The sequence below is a fragment of the Cibotium barometz genome, chromosome 9 (assembly GCF_041138505.1).
Source record: "Cibotium barometz isolate CiBa-2024 chromosome 9, ASM4113850v1, whole genome shotgun sequence".
Classification (NCBI taxonomy): Eukaryota; Viridiplantae; Streptophyta; class Polypodiopsida; order Cyatheales; family Cibotiaceae; genus Cibotium; species Cibotium barometz.
Window position 1 is genome coordinate 58,774,851 of NC_141054.1, and position 22,441 is coordinate 58,797,291.

The window sequence follows — 22,441 nt, forward strand, 5'->3', positions numbered from 1 at the left end:
TAGGTGGTGGTGGTCCCTCAAGTATTGACTGAGCTTCCCTAATGAGTTGCTGATGTACAGCTAGATTGATCTTCTCCTCACGAGGGTTTGGGTATTCTTGAAGCTTCTTGGGTAGCTCAGATAAAGCTGCAATGCGACTTCTATGAGCATCAATGATGGCCTCTAGAGTCTCATTCACTTTATCCACAAAAACAGAACCCCCAGAACTATCCTCAGTCGTACTAGCCTCATTTTGTTTAACACTAGGCCCAGGTTGAGGTTGATGTTCCTTATGCACTTCTTGGGATGTAAAAGTTTTATCCCTCATGTTTTGTTTTGAGGCTTCTTGAGAACCAGTGGATGTACTTTTAGTTTGCTTGTTTCGGTTCTTCTTCCTCCTAGTGGTCTTTTTTCTATTGGACTGTAGGGTCTTGTCCACTAGATTTGTCTTTGCATCCCTAGTTCGAGGTGTCTCATCAGTTTGTATTTCGGCATTTTGTGTTTGTGATCTAGTCATGACTCTAAGTGGCACGACATCCTCATTCTCAGATGAAGGTGGTGATGGAACTGTGCCTACAAGGTTGAGTGAGACCTTTGGTTGAGAGGTGCCCTCCTCATGTGGTTTCAGCAGACAATCTTTTGGGAAGTGTTCTACACAACACCCTAGACAATATCTTTCAATTGGTGGAAACTGTTGTACTGTTGTATTGGATCGAGATGCTTGCCTTGAGCGATGTGGACAATCACGAGCCCAATGGGGTTCTCCGCACTCATAATAGGGGCCCATTGGTTTGGCCTCTACTTTCCTTGGCTGCCATTGACCTGAGGGGCCTGGAGTCCTAGGTTGGTAACCGCCTAGCAGTATTAAAGAGTTTTGTTCCCCTGGTTGAGTGTCCAGTGTTGGGCTTGGGTATGCGGGGCTTTCAAAGATATTTTCTTTGGATGAATATGATGCATATTCCTCCTCCACATAGCCTGGGTTTACCAAGTCTCTACACATATTTGAATTGTCGTAGTCGACAACCCTCATAGGAGCAGTCCCTGGAGCAGGAGGTTGAGCACCAAGAACAGGTCGTGCTTGCTCTTGTGCCATCGGTGGCTTACGCTCAAAATTAGTATATTTTTGATACATTTGTGGAGCCACTCCACTCCTTGGCTGCTCACGTTCCTGTCTCATTCTCGCAATGCGAGTACATTCCTGTGTGGTGTGGGTAAAGTTCCAAGCACAAGCTTGGCACCACTTTTTTGTGGGTTGGTTTGTGATTAGAGGAGAAAAGGTATTACATTCCTCTGTTTTATGGTTACCGCCACATGCTCCACAAAGATGAGGACCTGTAGGAAGTACACTCCTCATTCTCTGCTACTGTTGTTGTGGCTGCAAGGGTGGACGATAGGTCTGTCCCAATCTCCTTAGTACTAGGTTAGCTATCTGGTCTAGATTTACTAGCGCGCTAGACCCTGAACTTTGGTCATCACCCCACTGATCTCTAGGTTTCACCTCTGGGCCAGACCCATCTTGGAATTTGAAGTTATCAGTGAAATCCATAGCATCATGGCAACACTCATTGAAATTTGTATGCTTCTTTCGCATAGAGATGTGTATGCAGTGTTGAATTCTTGAGTCCTTTTAAGAAGAGAGAAATTAATCGACTTTGGGCGGGCTTCTCATCCCCTGGGCAACGATTAATGTACTGCTTCATTCTATTTACACAGTCTCTAACACTCTCATGCTCGCCTTGCTTGAAAGAGTAGATGTGTGCTACCGTGTCATGTTGAATTCCCATCAAGGAAAAAGCAGCAATGAATCTCTCTTCCAAAACTTGTAAAGAAGATTTGTCTGAAGCCTCTAATGCCTGAAACCAAGCCAGGGCTTTTCCCTCAAGAGTGAGTCCAAATCCTTCAATTTGAGTATGCTTGTCAGCCACTTGCTCAGCTCGAACTGCTTGCCTAAATGCTGCTACATGGTCGTATGGATCTCCCGACCCTTCATACTTCTTTACCAGTTTCTGAAGAGTTGATGGCCTTACTTGTCTTGAATACTCATCATAGGGCCTACGGCCTCTCACTCTCAGTGGGAATTGTTTCTCTCTTTGGAAAGATGGTCCACATGTTTCCAAAATTGGTATGGGTACCCTATTACCAGCCTCACCAAACCCCTCCAAAGATCTTGTCACACGCATTTCAGGAGGTGCATTAATGGGAGGCCGAGTTGGCTCCCCTATCCTCCGATTGTTATAATGAGAAAGATGTTGTTGTGGTGTGACCGGTGGTCGCACATTTGGTGTAGGACGATATCTTGGTGCTAGAGTTGGGCTACTAGCAGTGGCCCACTTGGATGTTGAGGGTCCCTCTCTAGTGAACTCTCGTAGGGAAGGAGCAACAGTTTCTCCAAGAAAGGCTGTCTCTCCTGGTTTGCGTGTATTTGTTGATGAGAACACTTCCATGAATAATGGTTGTCCTTTCCACGTGAGTTCCCGAATCTCTTTCCAATCTAAGGTTCGGTATTCATTGGCCCATTTATCAATTATTTTGTTCATGTGTCCTGCAAGCTTCTCAACGACCACCACATGAGCTAGAGGAAGATCTAGCTGTGGCAATCTAGTTGTGGCATAATATCCCTCTAACGAGTCCTTATAGACCTCTTGAAGTGGATCATCCTGTAAGACCTTTGTCACTGGAATTTGTCGTACAAACTCCCATTGGTTCTCAGCCCTCTGATCCATTTTACTCTTGCCTTTCCTATCCCTTTCCAAATTTAGATCTACAAGAAGTAAATCATCTATGGATGGTTTTGAGGACTAGGCATTGGAGGGTCCAGGCATGTCCGGCTCAATGAGCTAGTCATCTCTAGACTCCCTTGCTCTGGAAAGTTCTGATAAGTCTAAGAACTCGGTTTTAGAGAGCTCCCCTAATTTGTCTACCTTTTCTGGATGGTAGGTGACTTCGTAGCGAACACCATCTCCACCCATGTACATATTACCCTGGTCATTGACTAGTGGTGCTCTATCAAGTTCTGAGAAAATGTCTGCGATCTTAACAAGATACCGTTGTTGTGGATCCCTAAAGATCTCAGCTCCTTGAGCATTTGTGTAGACATATTGGAGTCTCACATTAAGTGTTAACCCCATGGTGTCGGCTTCAAATGGATTAAAAGATCTTGCGGGTGTCCTATTTGGGGCTACGAGATGACTATTTGTCGGCCCTAGATTGTCCATGGACAATGAACTAGTTGTTCTGGAGGAAAGGGTATCGGATTGGGATTCAGAAAGGGTTTCAGCAATATCTGCCAACGATTGGGTCCCACTTTCCTGCGTAGGTACTCTAGAAGGTGCCCTAGGCCCTATGGCAGAATCTACAAGACGTCCCGACCGCAAGTGCATAAGGTCAAATTTTTTTTTTGGTTTTTAATGTGTTTTTGTTTTGTTTTGTTTTGTTTTGTTATATATATATATATATATATATATACATATATATATATGTATATATATATATGTATATATATATATGTATATATATATATGTATATATATATATATGTATATATATATATGTATATATATATATATGTATGTATATATATATATGTATATATATATATATATTTTAACCTACCTAATCACTAAATGCAACTAAAATGAGTATGTGTGGTGTAACTATCTATCCTATTTTTTTATTATTTTTTAAATGATTTTTTAAATAATTTTATGTTTTTATATTTTTTTTAAATTACAAAAATTATGAATCACGCTAACAAAATACTAATTATGCACAAAGTTACAAAAATTAAAAAATGCAGGTTACACTAATTATGCAAAAAATTTAAAAAAATAAAGAATTACAAAATATACAAAAAAATAGACTCCTAAAAAACACTTAATTTATAGATTTTTTTTTAATTTTCTTTTGTTTTCTTCTCCTTTTGTTGTTGTTTTTTTTTGTTTGTTTGTTTGTTTGTTTTTTTTTTAACTAATAAATTTCGTGCCAAATATAAAAAATATGAATTTACTAATTATGCATAAATTACAAAAATTCTAAAAAAATAAAAAAAAGAAAAAAATACAAGCTACTTTAATTATGCAAAAATTTAAATAATGAACAATGGAAAAAAATAAAAATTGTTTTTTTTCTTTTTTTCAAAAAAAATAAATTTATTGTTTTATGGTTTTTTTTCTTTTTTCTTTCTTTTTCTTTTTTCTTCTTTTTTCTTTCCTTTTTTTTAAATTAAAATCTCTTTTTCTCTTTTTTTTAAAAAAAAATTATTATTTTTTTTGTTTTTTTATATTATTATTATTATTTTTATTTAAAAAAATAAAAAAAACATGAAAGATTAATAAAAATTTAAAAAAAATAAAAAAAAATAAAAATTGCACCTACCTTATCCTCCACGCTCCACCGCTCGCCGCTCGCCGGATTTGTCGCTGCATCCACGTGGGTCGCCTTCAACGCCTGCACGACTGCCTCGCCTTCAACGCCTCCTTCACGCGCTTCTTCACAGCCAGGCACCTTCTCCTCCTTTGCGTGCTGCAGCTCCTTGCGCTCCTCCCGGCTTCTCTTCCTTCGCCTGCCTGCAGCTACTTGCGCCCACTTCACAGCCTTAGCTGCAGGTGTGACGATGCCGCCTTCGCTTCCGCAGCGGCCACCTCTTCACTCACAACTGCAGCCGGCCACCGCTTCCTTCGCATCCCACTTCCAGCCGCCTACTTCCACGTTAATATATATATATATATATATATATTAAAGCCGCCTTCGCCTGCGCTCTTGCCGACAACCAGTGCTGCTACCCGCCTTCTCTTCCCACTGCAGGCGACGCTTGCTGCGCTTCAATTGCAGACGTTCGCTTCAGTGCAGACGTTCGCTTCAGTTGCAACAGCCGGTCTTTTTTTTAATTATTATTATTTTAACGTTTTTTTTCCTCGCCTTCGTCCGCTTCACGGCCCTTCAACGAATCTACTGCCTTTGGTTGCGCTTCCACTGGCCGCCTTACAGATGCATGAATATATATATATATATATATATATATATATATATATATATATATATCTATTTTTCTTTGCTGCTCAGACGCCTCCCCACCAAACAACAAAACCACAAAACAATAAAAGAAAGAAGGCCGCTTTATATATATCTATCTATTTTTCTTTGCTGCAGACGCCTCCCCACCAAACAACAAAAACCACAAAACAATAAAAGAAAGAAGGCCGCTTCCACTACTTCCTACCTATCTCTCGCCAACCCCATCAAAAATACAAAAACAGAAAGTACTTGAATCTGATTAGTGGCGGGATTTCTCTACCGCAATGAGGTTTTAAATTTTTTTTTTTTGCTTCTAATAAAAAAAACGAAAACACACAAGGCGCCCTTGAGATCACACACTCAATGCCCTTGCAAACTCTACTCTAGTCTACCCTAATCCACGATTTTGCAATCAATGGAGCACTTAGTAAGAAGTAATGGTTAACACCCTTCACTAACTTAGGTGTGCGTTCCCCGGCAGCAGCGGCGCCATTGTTTGGGACATCATAGCATAGCGGAGGCTACACTCCAACCCATACACTTTGTCAATCCGTGAGTGCAACCCGGTTAGCGCATAGAGGCTATCCCGAATGGGAGAAGATTAGTTAACCACACACTAATGACTTCTAGTCCTACTCAATCCTTCTTCATCACTCATGCAATCAATCTAACATAATCAAAGCATCAAGATTAGGCTACATTTAAGCACAAAAATGCAACTTATGCAAAGAACCTAACATGCAAAGAGCTATCACACAAGCCTCAACTACACATCATTTCATGCACAAGCTTCATCACATGCACTCTACAACTCACAAATCAAAACATCATTAAGAAATCTAGATTAGCAAGTGTGTAGACCAAAACCTCATATCATTGAAAATGTAGAGAATAGAGAGTACAAGATTGAAGCAAGAATGGAGATGGAGAGCCTTGGGAGAGCACATGAGAAGGAGCTATGGAGCAAGCTCTCTCTATGAGCCTCTCAACCAAATGACCAAAGAGTTCTCTTTAGCTCTCAAATGGGCCACCTTTTATACAAAAATTCTAGAACTCCCAAAAGTTCCCATGTGGGATTATTGTCAAGCCCTCTCCCACATTCATCTACAACTTGGAACTCTTTTCAAGAGCCCTAAGTGTCTTTTTTTGTTGCATCCTTGTATTGATCTTCATTCGTTATGCAACATTCATGTCAGGGTAAAATGTGAGATGCCTCCATGAATATATGTGTAGGTGGGTTGGTGATTATTCCTCCTATATAAATCTAAAATTTTAGAAAATGGAGTGAATGTTTTCAAAAATGCCATAAATGTCCAAAATCGGGTGAATAATTTCTAAAACCCTTCAAAATAGCCAAAATTTCTAAAACCCTTCAAAATAGCCAAAATTTGGGCAAATGTTTTAAGATGTCCGACGAATGTTTTTTTGGAAAAACCCCAAAAAATAGCCAGTTGGCAAAGATTAGCTCTTATTTTTTTCCTCTTGGTTTGCGTCATATTAAAATATGACTTGGGAAGTTTTGTATAAAATAGGCCCACATAAATTTTGTGAGCTTGTCTCTCATGCAAGTTTGGTGAACTTGGCTCACCCCATCTTATAGGCACATGTTATCTTGACTATAGTGAGCTAGTGGGTGTGGGTTTAGTGAGCTAGGATCACATCATCATGACTATAGTGGGCTAGTAGGTGTGGGTTTAGTGAGCTAGGCTCACATCATCAGGACTATAGTAGGCGGGTTGTTGGTGAGCTAGGATCATGGAATTTGATAGGCTCACATCACGTTTGGTTAGGGGCACACGAATTTGAATAAAATAGGCTCACGTCATGGGTTTGTATGACAAGCTCACATAGATTTGGTGAGCTAGGTTGCAAGTGGGACACCTGTGCCTATATGATAGGGTTAGTGAGTAAAATTGGAAAATAATTGGGCCTTAATGCTCATTAAGTAATTGGGACTACAAGGACAATAATTATTTAATGCTCATTAAGTAATTGGGACTACAAGGACAATAATTACTTAATGCTCATTAAGTAATTGGGACTACAAGGACAATAATTATTTAATGCTCATTAAATAATTGGGCCTTTATTCTCATTAAATAATTGGGACTACAAGGACAATAATTTTCCTTGAAATTTGTTGCTAGTTTAGTAGATTTTTATAAATATTTATTTATTTCTCTTCTTTCTCTCTCTCTCTCTCTCTCTCTCTCTCTCTCTCTCTCTCTCTCTCTCTCTCTCTCTCTCTCGTTGAATTGCCTACCCTTTTTTATATGGATCGTCCCATTGTGACAATGTATACATTCCAATACTTTGGGGTTAAGATTTTGGCCAATCACATGTGGAGCACATGAGTAGAGCACATACTAGAGGTAGGGTGGACCAACTACTGTATACTTGAGGAACAACTTCATTCAAAGTGACACACATAGATGGCACATCCGAACATTGATCTTGTAACATAGGTAGTTACTCTATGGTGTCGAAGCTTGACGTGGGAGATTTTTTACAATAGCTTGGAATCGTATTAAGAAAATTTAGTTGATATTTCTTTGTTAATATTTAGGAGTAAAAATCTCCAATCATGCTAGATTAGAGAAGGGTGCCCAACTATTGGAGTAGATAGATCTAGAGAGGGTTTATAGATTTGTGACCAAGGTCAAAGACATGCCATTTGATAAGCTAGTTTCATAAGCAAGCTCCAAAACTCAACGCACCATCAAAAGTAAACTACTAATGCTTGTGTGGGTCCTTGACCTAAGGAAATGGTTACAAAAATGGGGAGTTGAGAGGTTCCTAAACTTTGCTCCTAGAGAGACAGAAAATATGCAAATTTAACTACATTTATTAAATGCTCTACATTCTAAATGGAGGTTAGCATAGAAGCAATCCCAATTCTAATATTATTACACACATATCCACCTTGATTATTGGAACATACACAAGAACATGCCCACACTCAAGGGAACATACTAATGAGATACTACTGTGTTGAGATATCGAGCTCGTCTAGTGAGGCGGTGGCCACTGATGACCCGCCTGGGGGATAGGCCCCACACTTACACCACTGGCATGCTTGGTGAGATCTTGGGTGATATGCGGCCAGTGGGATGACAGGCTGTGTGACAGCCATTCTAGAGACTGGCATAGTTATAGCGCCAGCTCATTTAGTCGGGTTCACACTATAGAGAACCCGTGTATGTATTGGTTGAGTACCTTTCATATTATGTGTACTCTTATCTTGTATATGGTGTGTTGAGTAGAGAAGAAGAAGATTTTCAGCCTCTCACCTTGTGTGTTCTCTATTAGGGTTTTGTGAGTGTGTGTGTGTGCTTGCAAGAGCTCAAGCTCTCTTCCCCCCTGCATCTTTTCATGGTATCAGAGCTTGGTTCATGCTAAGGGCTGAGCTGCAAGCAAGAGAACCACAGGAAGCGGTACGAGGGTAAGAGCTTCAACTACTCTTCCCTATTTGTGTTGGTGACTACACCCTTGTCGGGAGCTCTACGGGAGGCACCGGCAAACGGTCTCTGTTTGAGGAGCTTTCTTCGCAGGAGTAAAGCTATAGGGCAACTATACAGTCCTATCAGACTACGATTTTTGGGCCGAGAATGCGTTTCGGGGGGGCGTCTGGACCTCTGTTTTTCAGAAAGCAGGCGATTTCGAGCACTGCGGGTAAGTCATCGATTCTCTGCTGAACTCTGTTTTAAGAACTGCAGGAAGACAGATTGACTGTGCAGACACTGTGGGTGCTGCAAAGAGGTCTACAGTTGCCATTGGGTGTATGTATGCACATTGAAGTCACTGTTGGTGACATTTGAGAGTACTACAGTACCGCTGTGCAGAAAATACAACAGTTTGTGCAGAAAAACCAGAGTGCAGTTTCTGGTAAAATTGTGTGTTTGGCAAGATGTCAAATGATGGGATAACTCAGATTGTGGCTGAGAAGCTTGACAAGAATAACTTCCATGCTTGGAGGTTCAGGTTAACAAATTTTCTTATGGGAAAAGGCTATTGGGACTACATAGAAGGTGAGCATAAAGAGGCACCGGATATAAATCTGGCTGCTCTGCAGATGTGAAAGAGTTTAAAGACTGGAACCAAGGAGCCAGGAAGGTTATGTATTGGCTATCCATTAGTATATAGGACACCATGATTGGGCACATTCAGGATGCCAAGTCCCCCAAGGAGGCGTGGGACACCTTGGTAAAGCTTTATGAAACAAATACCAAGGCACGCAAGATACAGTTAAAGAATGAACTTCATACTGTGGAGAAAAAGAGCATGTCTGTGAATGACTATGCGCTGAAGATAAAGGGTATTGTGGAATCCCTTGCATCTATTGGTGTGTCAGTAGATGATGATGACAAGGTGGAAGTCTGTCTACGTGGTCTCGGGCCACAATACAAGGCGTTCAAGACGTCTATTCGGACTCGGGAAAACATTCCCAACTTTACAGATTTGGTGTCTATGCTGATTATCGACGAAGAGAAGAACTTGGGTGAAGACCAACAGTCTTCACAAAGCAAAAATAGTTCAGAGCAACAGGCCTTCTACACGAGTTCAGGAAGAGGACGAGGTAGAGGAGGCCATGGACACGGTCAAGGAGGTGGCCAAACAGGTAATCAGAATTATGGTCAGCAGAGCAGCAGCAACAACAACAGTCCCAAAATCAACAACAACAACAACAACACGCAGGTGGAAGAGGCAAATTCAGAGGCAGGGGGAGTCAAAGAGGCCGTGGAAATTGGCAAAGGCAATATAATGATGCACGTGAATGCTATTATTGTGGTAAGCCTGGACATGTGTAGTCAGAATCTTATAAGAAGCAGGCTGACATGCAAAATGGGAAAGTGCAGCAAAACAACTATGCATCCTCAAGCAGAAATAATGAGGATAATGAAAGGTTGTTTGTTATGCAGCATGTTGTGAATGCCATGTCTGAAAATGTTGATGCAGCACAAAAAGATAATGTATGGTATGTGGATTCAGGCGCTTCGAACCACATGACGAGTCATGGGGAGTGGTTCAAGGAGATGAAAAACCCGGAAAGACTAGGTTTTGTGGAAACAGTGGATGACACTGCTCATCCAATTGCCCACGTTGGAGATGTGCCATTGTCTATGCAGGATGGCAAAGTGAAGTACCTTGCAGATGTACATGTACCGAACATAACAAAGAATCTGGTTTCAGTTGGCCAGATGATTGAGCAGGGTTTGCAGGTTCGGTTTAACCCTGATGGGTGTTATGTTGAAGATTTTAAAGACAAGTGCAGGTTGGTTGCAAAAGGCAACAGAGTGGGAAGAATGTTTACATTGAATGTAGACATGCCTGAATTGAGTGCTGCGATGTTTGCAAATGGTTCAGGAATAGTTGCAGACACTGTGAGATCCCCCGTTCCCACCAAGCAATAGATTCGGGATACTAGCAGCGGAAGTAGAACTTCTCGCGTGGGACAGGGGTCCCACATTCGTCGGGGCCTCGCCCACGGATATCCGGACAAGAGACTAATCCGTCGGTTTGTCCAAAACCGAAACCGGAAAAAACTTCCTTTACCCGGAAAGCATGGGCGATTCCACCAGGATAACTCTTTACTCTAACGTAGTCAAGATCATTACGGATCAACTGATCTGACTGCACCTTTAACGGTACTTGGTCAAATCAAGGAAGAAACTTGCACTTGGATCATTGGGATCAACGCTTTTTTCCCCATCAAGAGGCACAGCCGTTGATTCCTATCCATAGAACAATTTCTATCCGGGGATTTACTTCATCTATCGTAATAATAGAAATTAAATCTCGATTTACGGATCCATCAGTCCAGCCTAACCCCATCCGATCCCATGGGTTAGCCAACCGCCCAACCACTGTAGTGATGGGATCCAATTTGGAATTTGGTTAGGTTTTGTCCCGGGTACCAAGGAAAAGAGTTCCAAGGCCCCCTAGCCGGAAGTTCATGCAAACATAAAACTAGCCACACCACTTACACACCCAATATGAAATTGCCTTTTTCTTAGCATCAGCTAACTTTAAAACAATCCTTTAGTGAAACCATAGTACCACTGATCACAATCTTCCAATTTATCCGGTTGATTCATAATTTCCCATCATTCCTTCATCAGAGTATCTATGGCATCATTGGCAACTAGAACGCTCACCACCTGTCCACACAGGGGCCTTTTCAATAGTTCCTAGCCCATAATACTCGGCAATATAATCACTTATAAAAATTCAAGATGGACTCTCGTTGAAGATCAGCAAGATCAACCAACAGATCCATATAAAGAGCCATGGACTCATCCATTGAAGACCAGCAAGGTCAATCAACCAGATCCATGCCCGGCTTCACAAAACAACTCTTACTCCTTGTTCCAATATCTTCCTCGACGCACGCGTGGGTATCCTGGGTGACCCAGAGCCCGAGCACCGTATGGTCAGCACCCTCTAGGATCCTTCGCAGGTGACCTAGCGCTTCACTCATAGGCCGCTTCCTTGGTCCCTCATCCACCGTACCGGAAGCTCACCATTTAAATCGAACCAAGGCTGGTCAAGACCTCGGTCGACCTTGCTACGCGAGACGTCCTCCATTGACTCTCCGTCAGCAGTTGCAACTTTAACAGTTAGGTCTTCATGACCTTAATCCACAAGATGGTCAAAATGCTTCCCCAGCATTCTTGACATAAAACAATCATTTACAAACAGTCACAAAATACAGTTTCTAAATCGAACTCTCGTCTTTCCACATTATCCCTCCTTAGTCCACATTACTTATTCCACATTCCATTCAATGTGTACTCATTCTCATCCATTTCCTCATATCGACGACACATTAATTCACATACACATTCACATTCACATCCATACATCCACATTTACATGCATACATCCATTTTCACATCCTCATTTATACATCCACATCCCATATCCACATTCATACATACACATCCATATCCACATCCATACATCCACATCCATATCCACATTCACATCCATACATCCACATTCACATCCATACATCCATATCTACATGTATACCTCCATTTTCACATCCTCATTTATACATCCATATCCCATATCTACATTCATACATACACATCCATATCGACATCCATACATCCACATCCACATCCACATTCATATTCACATCCATATATCCACATTTACATGCATACATCCATTATCACGTCCTCATTCATACATCCACATCCACATTCATATCCATATATCCACATCTATATGCATACATCCATTATCACGTCCTCATTCATACATCCACATCCACATTCCCATTCACATCTATACATCCACATCTACATCCATATTCACATACATCCACATCCACATTCCCATTCACATCTATACATCCACATCTACATCCATATACATACATACATCCACATACATACATACATACATCCACATCCACATTCCCATTCACATCTATACATCCACATTCACAACCACATTCCCATTCACATCTATACATCCACATCTACATCCACATTCACATCTATGCATATACATCTTCATGCATACATCCATTTTCACATTCATACATCCATACTCCCATCTCCACATCCACACATCCACATACATACATCCATTTCCACATTCCCATTCATATAACCCCATATGCCTTCACATCTAATCTTTTACATCACATCCATTCTTGCCTTATCACAACCCATATACATCTTATCCTATCACATCCACTTCTTACCTCATCCCATACACGTCTTATCACATCTTAATTCATCTTATCACCTCTTATCACCTCTTATACACCTCTTATCACATCCTATCACATCTCATATCTATTTATAGAATACAAGAGAATTCTTATATTTAATATAAGATTTCTTTACACATTTTCTTATCCATAAATTCCATTTAAGGAGATTAATACTTCTGAAGTAAAATCAATCTTTTATGCATCTTCCTATGCATAAATTCATTTTAAATGAAAATGACACTTTTGAATTAAAATTCAATCTTTTATGCATCTTCCTATGCATAAATTCAATTTAGATGAGAATGACACTTTTGAATTAAAAATCAATTTTTTTATGCATCTTCTTATGCATAAATTCAATTTAGTAGGAATTACACTTTTAGAATAAAAGAATTTCTCTTATGCATCTAAGTTATGCATAAAATCCATTTATGAGAAAAATCACACTTTTAGTATAAAAAGAATATCTTTTATGCATACCTCTATGCATGAATTCCAATATGATAAAAGTAACACTCTTACAATAAAATAATCAACTTTTTATGCATACCTCTATGCATGAAATTCAATTATGATAAAAGTCACACTTTTATAATAAAATAATCAATCCATTATGCATACTTCTATGCATGAAAATAAAAATGGTAAAAGTAACACTTTTGATATAAAAATTTAACCATTATGCATACTTCTATGCATGAAATAAAAATGGTAAAAATAACACTTTTGATATAAAATTTTTTCCTTTATGCATACTTCTATGCATGAAAATAAAAATGGTAAAAGTAACACTTTTGATATAAAAATTTAACCATTATGCATACTTCTATGCATGAAATAAAAATGGTAAAAATAACACTTTTGATATAAAATTTTTTCCTTTATGCATAACTTCTATGCATGAAAATTAAAAATGATAAAAGTAACACTTTTAATATAAAAAAATTATCTTCTATGCATGAAAATCAATTATGCATAATATAAAAATCAATTTCTCTATGATTACAATGAATATCTTTCAATTAATCTAGGATGATAATTCCTAGAATATGGTAGGAAGTCCTCTTTTTATGCTTTGAATGAAATTATTTTATGCATAATTTTTATAAAAATTTTGCCATAGCTCCGCTGCTATGACTGATAAATCTCAATTTTTCTAAGGGATAAAGCTTATCATTAAAGAAATAATTAAAATGATCTCTAATTGGATCATTCATCCATAATAGATTGAATCATCAATATACATAAACTAAAAGCATAGAAAAAAGCCATTAATTTGGCCTCAAGCATAGCTTAATCTTGGGTTAAGGAAAAGCTTTATGAAAAGCTTGATTTGGATTGAGAATGGGTCATGAGTATGACCATTTCTTGATTGAGAGAGAGAAATTACATAAAAACTATTAGAATTTAAACATAATTGGAAATTAACTTCAATAGCATTTATTAAATTATGTAACTCTTCACTAACATTATCAATTCACTTCAATAGCATTAAAAAAAACCATACCAATTAAGCTTCTCAAGCTTGAGAGGGGTTGAGAAGAGAGAAACATTGAGAAATTATAGAAAAGATCAATATTCACTAATTACCTTACAAATTGCTTGATTCTTTGTTCACGGTAGAGGCCCCCAACCAATCAATTGGTTAAGTATGTTGATGGAGCCACTAATGGGGATTGAAGAAAGAGGGAAGCTCCAAAAACTAGTGAATTATTAAATGAATTCACAGTTCTTGGCTTAGGTGGAGTAGAGTAACGATGCATAAACACTATGTTTTTTTCAACAAGGGGGAGGCTTCTATTTATAGGAAAAATTGAGCTCCTAACCAAACAAACTGATTCTAGAATTTTCTAAATCAGTTTGGTCAATATTTGACCATTTTTAGGTCAGTTAAGCTAACTTTTTGGAACTAGACTTGAATGAGGAGAGAGGAGAGATGAAATATCTCAATTTTTATGAGTTTAAAACTCATTCAAGCATGTGAAATATGCACCTCCTTTAAAGAACTCCCCTTCCTTACATATGTGTCATAATGGAATCATTTTAATATTGCTCATAGTTTTTTTACTAATAAACCTTGTACATTTTCAACTCTTCATCTTATGTGAAATATGCACCTCCTTTAAAGAACTCCCCTTCCTTACATATGTGTCATAATGGAATCATTTTAATATTGCTCATAGTTTTTTACTAATAAACCTTGTACATTTTCAACTCTTCATCTTATGTGAAATATGCACCTCCTTTAAAGAACTCCCCTTCCTTACATATGTGTCATAATGGAATCATTTTAATATTGCTCATAGTTTTTTACTAATAAACCTTGTACATTTTCAACTCTTCATCTTATGTGAGCATTTACTCATTTTTGGATACCCAAAATATCTCATATTTTTAATATTGCTCATAGTTTTTTACTAATAAACCTTGTACATTTTCAACTCTTCATCTTATGTGAGCATTTACTCATTTTTGGGTATCTTCTTTTACAAATTGGATTTATCTCCTCCCTACACATGGATTGATGCTATTGGCCCATAGGAACCTTAATTGGACCATAATCCAAAAATTTCTGAAAATCTAGACCCTTAGTGTTATATGTACACTATGTGTGCTATGTTATATACACATTATGTGTGCATATACTAGGAGGCTAACCCACATTAGGCTTGTGAGCATGGGAGCATGGGAACAAGCTCTAGTGGAGCATGGGTTAGGACTAACCTTAAGGTTTAAGGTTAGGGTCAGGCATCCAAGGGTCACACATGAGGAACGGAAAGTCAAGAGTCACTTGAGGGCCCTCCTATATAATAGGGGCATGGGGCACACTCAAGGGGGCTTGGGGGCTTGGAGGTTTGGGCTCCATGAGGCCAAGGCTATGTTATGCTCTCTTTGTAGAGGTTCATATCTATTCATCTACCATTTCACACTTTAGCTACATGCTATTGGATTGGAGTTATATCTCTTGATGGTATGGGACATCAAGGTAGAGGTATGATGTATTTCATTTATTATTCATGTGTGCATCCCTTGGGCTCGGGGGTGGTTGGGTGGTTGAGTTTATGCCTGATTTATGCATGTTTATGCATAACAATTATCTAGAGAGATCTTAGGGTTTTAACACTTAGGCTAAGGTCCTTTATACCCATTTCCAATTAATTCCAATTGCACATTGGAAAGTTCTTTTTGAATTTCTGTTTCAGGGGAACTTATTTTAATAAGATGAGTTATTTTTCTATCCAAAAATATTCATAATCTGAATATTCTCTCTCTAGAATATTTTCTCTCTCTAGGTTAAAACAGTTAGAAACAAGGTCTTTATATTTCTGAAGAGGGATTGATTACAGGGGAAGATACTAGACATCAAAAGGGGGTTGGGGGAGGAATCTTACAGACACAGACATTTAGCATAAAAGAATTGGACATGTAAATGTGCAGAGATTAAAGTCTATGCAGACAAAAGGAATTGTGACAGGGCTGCCAAAATTTAAAGTGGAAGGTATGCAGAAAATATGTGAAGCATACCAATTTGGGAAGCAAACAAAGCATGTGTTTCCACGTAACAGATATGTGAGCAGAAATGCACTAGATGTTGTGCATTCAGATGTATGGGGTCCTACGAAGACCATATCTATGGGAGGCTGCAGGTACTATGTGACTTTCATTGATGACCACACAAGGAAAGTGTGGGTATATTTCATGAAGGAAAAGAGTGAGGTGTTCACTCACTTTCAAAATTTCAGAGTTTTGGTTGAAAAGCAAACAGGGAAATATGTAAAGTGCCTAAGGTCAGATGGAGGGGGAGAGTACTTCTCCAATGAGTTCTCTGAATTTTTGAAGAAGAATGGTATTCGGAGACAGTTTACATGCAGATACACTCCGCAGCAAAATGGAGTTGCTGAGCGGAAAAACAGGCACATTGCAGAGATTGCACGAGCATTGATGGAAGAGAAGAATATGCCACATTGCTATTGGGTTGAGGCTGTTTCTATAGTAGTATACATCATGAACAGGACTCCAACTGCAGCCATACATGATGTAACTCCAGAGGAGAGGTTTACTGGCAGAAAACCAGATTTGTCTCATCTGAAAGTTTTTGGATGCATTGCATATGTGCATGTGCCAGATGAGCTGAGAACTAAGCTGGATCCGAAAGCTGAAAAATGTGTGTTTATTGGATATTCCCTTGAGCAAAAGGGATACAGGTGTTATAACCCTGCTACATGTGAGTTGAGGGTAAGCAGGGATGTTGTCTTTGATGAGATGAGCAGCTGGTATGCTGCTGAAAAAGAAGCTGTTGGGGCTGATGTGAGTGGAAGTGTGGTTGCACAGAATGCAGGTCAGCAATCACAGTCTTTGAGTGGACCAGGAGAGTCCTCATCTAGTGGGTCTGTTTTGATAGACCATGGAGTGGCAGGCTGTGTCATAATACCAGTCCTGCAAATGTGATTACTATATCACGTAAAGGAAAAGAGAAAGTGGTTGAGCCCCTTGGTATGCCTGACATTTCTGCAGGGCATTCTCATGTTGATGGAGAGTCTAGTGGCTCAGATATGAGCCTTGATGAGGAGCTTGGGATCCCAGCTACTATGAGAACACCTGGTGTAAAGAAGGCTATGGAAGCCATGAATGAAAAGCTGCGAAGATCTGGGAGAGTGAAGAACCCTGTGCAGAGGTTTACTTATGATGGTTATGTGGCACATCACTATGCATATATGGCAAAGGTTGTGCAGGTTGTTGAGCCCACATGCATTGATGAGGCTGTTGGAAATGTGTGTTGGGAGAAAGCTATGGATGAGGAGATGGATGCACTATATGGAAATGAAACTTGGGATTTAGTGCAATTGCCTGAAGGCAAGAAAGCCATTGGATGCAAGTGGGTGTACAAAGTTAAACATAACAGTGATGGAACCATAAACAGGTACAAGGCTAGATTGGTAGCCAAAGGATATACGCAGACATATGGGATTGATTATGAGGAAACTTTCAGCCCAGTTGCCAAGATGGCAACGGTGAGAGTTGTGATAGCAGTGGCTATGTCAAAGCAATGGTCTTTATATCAGATGGATGTAAAGAATGCATTCTTGCATGGGGATTTGCAAGAAGAGGTGTATATGTTGTAGCCACCTGGTTATGAGGATGTGGGTCACCCTGAACATGTTTGCAAGTTGAAGAAAGCCTTGTATGGCTTAAAACAAGCACCAAGAGCATGGTCTGACAAGATTTCTGAATATCTTGTCACTATTGGCTTTCATGTAGCCAATGCAGATTTCTCGTTGTATGTGAGACATGGTGATAGAGGAATTGTGCTTGTTGTCATATATGTAGATGACTTGATCATTACGGGGGACCATGATGCAGAGATCTTTGATGTAAAGATCTTGCTTAGACAGAAGTTCGAGATGAAGGATCTGGGGGAGCTCAGATATTTCTTGGGCATTGAGGTGATTAGGTCACCACATGGTATTGGATTACTGCAGAGACAGTATGGCTTGGACATGTTGTCCAAGTATGGTATGACAGGCTGTAAGCCTATTTCTGTGCTATTGGATCAGAATGGCAAGCTGAGTGCAGATTCAGGAGAGATCTTGGAGGATCCTACTATGTACAGGAGCATAGTAGGAAGTTTGATCTACATGACGATCACCAGACCAGATTTGAGCTATGCTGTTGGGTTGGTGAGTCAGTTTATGCAGGTTCCACGGAAACCGCATTTGGATGCAGTGAGACGCATACTGAGGTATGTGAAGTCTACTTTGCATTGTGGACTATTCTATGAGATTGGGACAGAGATATGTGTACATGGGTACACAGATGCTGATTGGGCTGGTAGTATCTCAGACAGAAGATCTACCAGTGGATTCATGTTTTCTTTGGGGAGTACTGCTGTGACTTGGAGCAGCAAGAAGCAGCCTACGGTTGCTCTATCCACCAGTGCAGAGGCCGAGTACAGAGGAGCTGCTATGGCAGCATGTGAGGTAGCTTGGTTGAGAAAGCTACTTGCAGATTTGGGTCTATCAGAGGATAGACAAGTTGTCATTTTCTGTGACAACATTAGCAGTATACAGTTGGCTAGGAACCCAGTCTTTCATGCTCGTACGAAGCACATAGAGGTCCACTACCACTTCGTCAGAGAGAAGGTCTTGGCAGGAGATCTTGACCTTGTTTATGTCAGCACAGAGGATTAGGTAGCTGACATCTTCACCAAAGCATTGGGTACAGAGAAGCTCCGCAGATTCAGGGCTTTGCTTGGTGTACATGAGATGGAGCTGAGCTCGAGGGGGAGTGTTGAGATATCGAGCTCGTCTAGTGAGGCGGTGGCCACTGATGACCCGCCTAGGGGATAGGCCCCACACTTACACCACTAGCATGGTTGGTGAGATCTTGGGTGATATGCGGCCAATGGGATGACAGGCTGTGTGACAGCCATTCTAGAGACTGGCATAGTTATAGCGCCAGCTCATTTAGTCGGGTTCACACTATAGAGAACCCGTGTATGTATTGGTTGAGTACCTTTCATATTATGTGTACTCTTATCTTGTATATGGTGTGTTGAGTAGAGAAGAAGAAGATTTTCAGCCTCTCACCTTGTGTGTTCTCTATTAGGGTTTCGTGAGTGTGTGTGTGTGCTTGCAAGAGCTCAAGCTCTCTTCCCCCCTGCATCTTTTCATACTGTACCCATGTCGTCCATGGAAACAGAGAGCAAACACATTTCTCCTATGCACTCGATCGCTGCATGTGCACTCTATGTCACCTACATGCTAAGAAGATTGTATATAACATATTGTATTTGTTAGTATACACTCAATGCCCGCTTCTCAGCATGTATCTCACTTTGATGTAAAATGCATATTTGTTAGGCCCCCATTATGATGAGGAGTAGCCATGGTGCATATGTCTTTAGTGGGAACCCTGGCTTAGATGCCAATGGGGTCATTATTGTGACCATTGATGATGGTTAGGATATGGTCACTCGATCGCCATGCATGTGCACTCGATCGCCATGCATGTGCACTCTATGTCACCTACATGCTAAGAAGATTATAACATATTGTATTTGTTAGTATACACTCAATGCCCGCTTCTCAAAATGTATCTCACTTTGATGTATAATGCACATTTGTTAGGCCCCCATTATGATGAGGAGTAGCCATGGTACATATGTCTTTAGTGGGAACCCTGGCTTAGACACCAATGGGGTCATTATTGTGACCATTGATGATGGTTAGGATATGGTCAGGGGTAGGAGCATTAGCCGCCCCAGTTGGGGGGGTCCGAGCCCTCGAGATGATAGTATATGAGGAATATTTCCTAGAATATTCCCTCGGATACTAGGTCCATCATTAGTGGGGCAGTGGGCCACGTTCTTGATATGCAGGCGGTGATCGTGTCTATGCACCGCCCTCATTGTATACACGTCTACCACACCACCTACAATACTATATATGGACATGGTTGCCACGAGCTAAGGTATCCAATGCTTGTGAGTATCCACCCCCTTCTATACCTCGTATATACTCCATCCAAGGTCTATCTAGATTGCCATCTAAGCTCTACTTGAGAGCGCACGGGTGGACAGCACCATCACTTGTACCTCTTTGGTATAATCAAAATTTTAAATTCTCTCCATTGTGTATCTATTGCATTCTCTATTGTGCTTTGTCTTGCTATCTCTTTTTGCTATGCCATATTCTTATATGGTATCAGAGCTTAGGTGCTCTTAGCCGGAATAGTGCATAAATTTTAGTCTTTCTTTGCTTAGAACCCTAGGAGTGATGGCTTCTACCTCTGCTGTTGCACTAGTCTTGCACATTCATCCACCTACCTTCATGGAAGGCAAGCTTGATGGGATGAACTATACTCGTTGGAAATTCAAAATTAATGCCATTCTAGACTCTTATGAGCTCCTAGAAACTGTTCTGGGAATGGATGCAGAACAAGTGGGAAGTGTCGACCCCCCAACAACCCTACAAACATGCTTTCGCCAGATGCTACACTTCTTCGGGCATGGAGAAGGCGCAATGCTGACGCACTTTGTGCCATCGTCACCAGCATAAGTGATTCTGTTCTCACTCTGATTCAACATACTACCAAGGTTACAAAGGATTGGATCATACTGAGAAATCAATATAAGACTCGCAATCAAACCAGGATTTTGAACCTAGAGAATCAGCTTGCTGTTAAAAAGTTTGCTGAAGGAGAAGCTGCTGAAGCATTTATCTCGTGGATCAAAAATCTGCGAGATCAAATGGCTTCTTTAGGGGTTACACACACTAGTGAGGAGTTGGCCCAGAGGTGCATCCAAATTCTTCCACAGAAGTATGACGGCTTGGCTACATCACTAAACACTCACGTTAGAGTACCATCTTTATTATTTGAAGAATTTAGTGCTATGCTACTTGAGGAGGAGATGCGACTGAAGACCTGCGATGGTAGTGATACTGCATTTTCGGCCAATGCTAAAGGCAAAGGCACGACATCTTCTGATGAGAAGAAGAAGAACCAAAGAAGAAGAAGTTTCAAGGGAACTGTTATTACTGTGACAAGAAGGGTCATGACGAAGACTATAGAAAGAAGTAGGCTGATGAGAAGAACGACACCTTGAAGTCTTCATGGAAGGGAAGGAGTCAGTCAACAATGTCGAGACCAAGCTTGAACTTTGGGTCGCCATTGAAGAGGTATGTTCATCTTCTTAGGCTCCAGTTGATGATTCATGGATTTTGGATAGTGGAGCATCCCGACACATGTTCCTGGAAGCCTCTACAGGAACCCATCAGTGTTGTTGTTGGGAATAATGCTGAATGTCTAGCCGAAGGGTTTGGAACCATATCTTTTGTGGCAGCTACTACAGGTGAAGAGAAGAAGCTGTCAAATGTGCTTTATGTACCCCAGATAAAGAGAAATCTACTATCAGTTTTTGTGTGATGACAGATCGTGGGCTTGAAGTACGCTTCAAGAAAATTGAAGCAAAAATTCTAGATGCTGTTAGCAAGGTAGTCGACAAAGGAGTAAGGCGCAACAATCTCTACGAGCTGAGTGCCCTCACAATATTTGTAGATAAGAGCATAAGCAAGCTTTGGCACAAGTGATTTGGTCAAATTGGATTTGCATGCTAGATGCAAAAAAGGGTATGGTAACTAATTTACCTACATGTTTAGAATTGCAGGAACCATGTGAAGCTTGTATGATGGGCCAGTAACAACACAAGGCATTTCCACAGGAAAGTAGCAATCAGGCAAAGACTCCTCTAGAGCTGGTACATGTTGATCTTTGTGGTAAAATGTCTACTACTGTATTAGGGGATCTTCTTACTTTATGCTGTTAGTTGATGATTATAGTAGGAAGATGTGGGTTTATTTCCTTCGGGATAAGGTTGAAGATTTTGGCAAGTTCAAACAGTGGCATAAGCTTGTGGAAAATGAGATAGGAAAGAAGGTGAAGAAGTTTCATACAAATCGAGGAGGAGAATTCCTTTCAACGAAATTTGACAGCTATTGCAAGGAGAATGGCATCAAGCACCAACTCACCACTGCTCACACACCTCAACAAAACGGTGTTGTAGAACGCCGCAATCGAATTGTCATGGTGATGGCTCGATGCATGTTGAAGGCAAAGGGTTTGCCCAATACATTTTGGGCTGCTGAAGTAGTCAACACAACAGTTTATGTCCTCAATCGGAGCTACACAAAGGCAATCGAGGATGTTACACCTCAAGAGGCC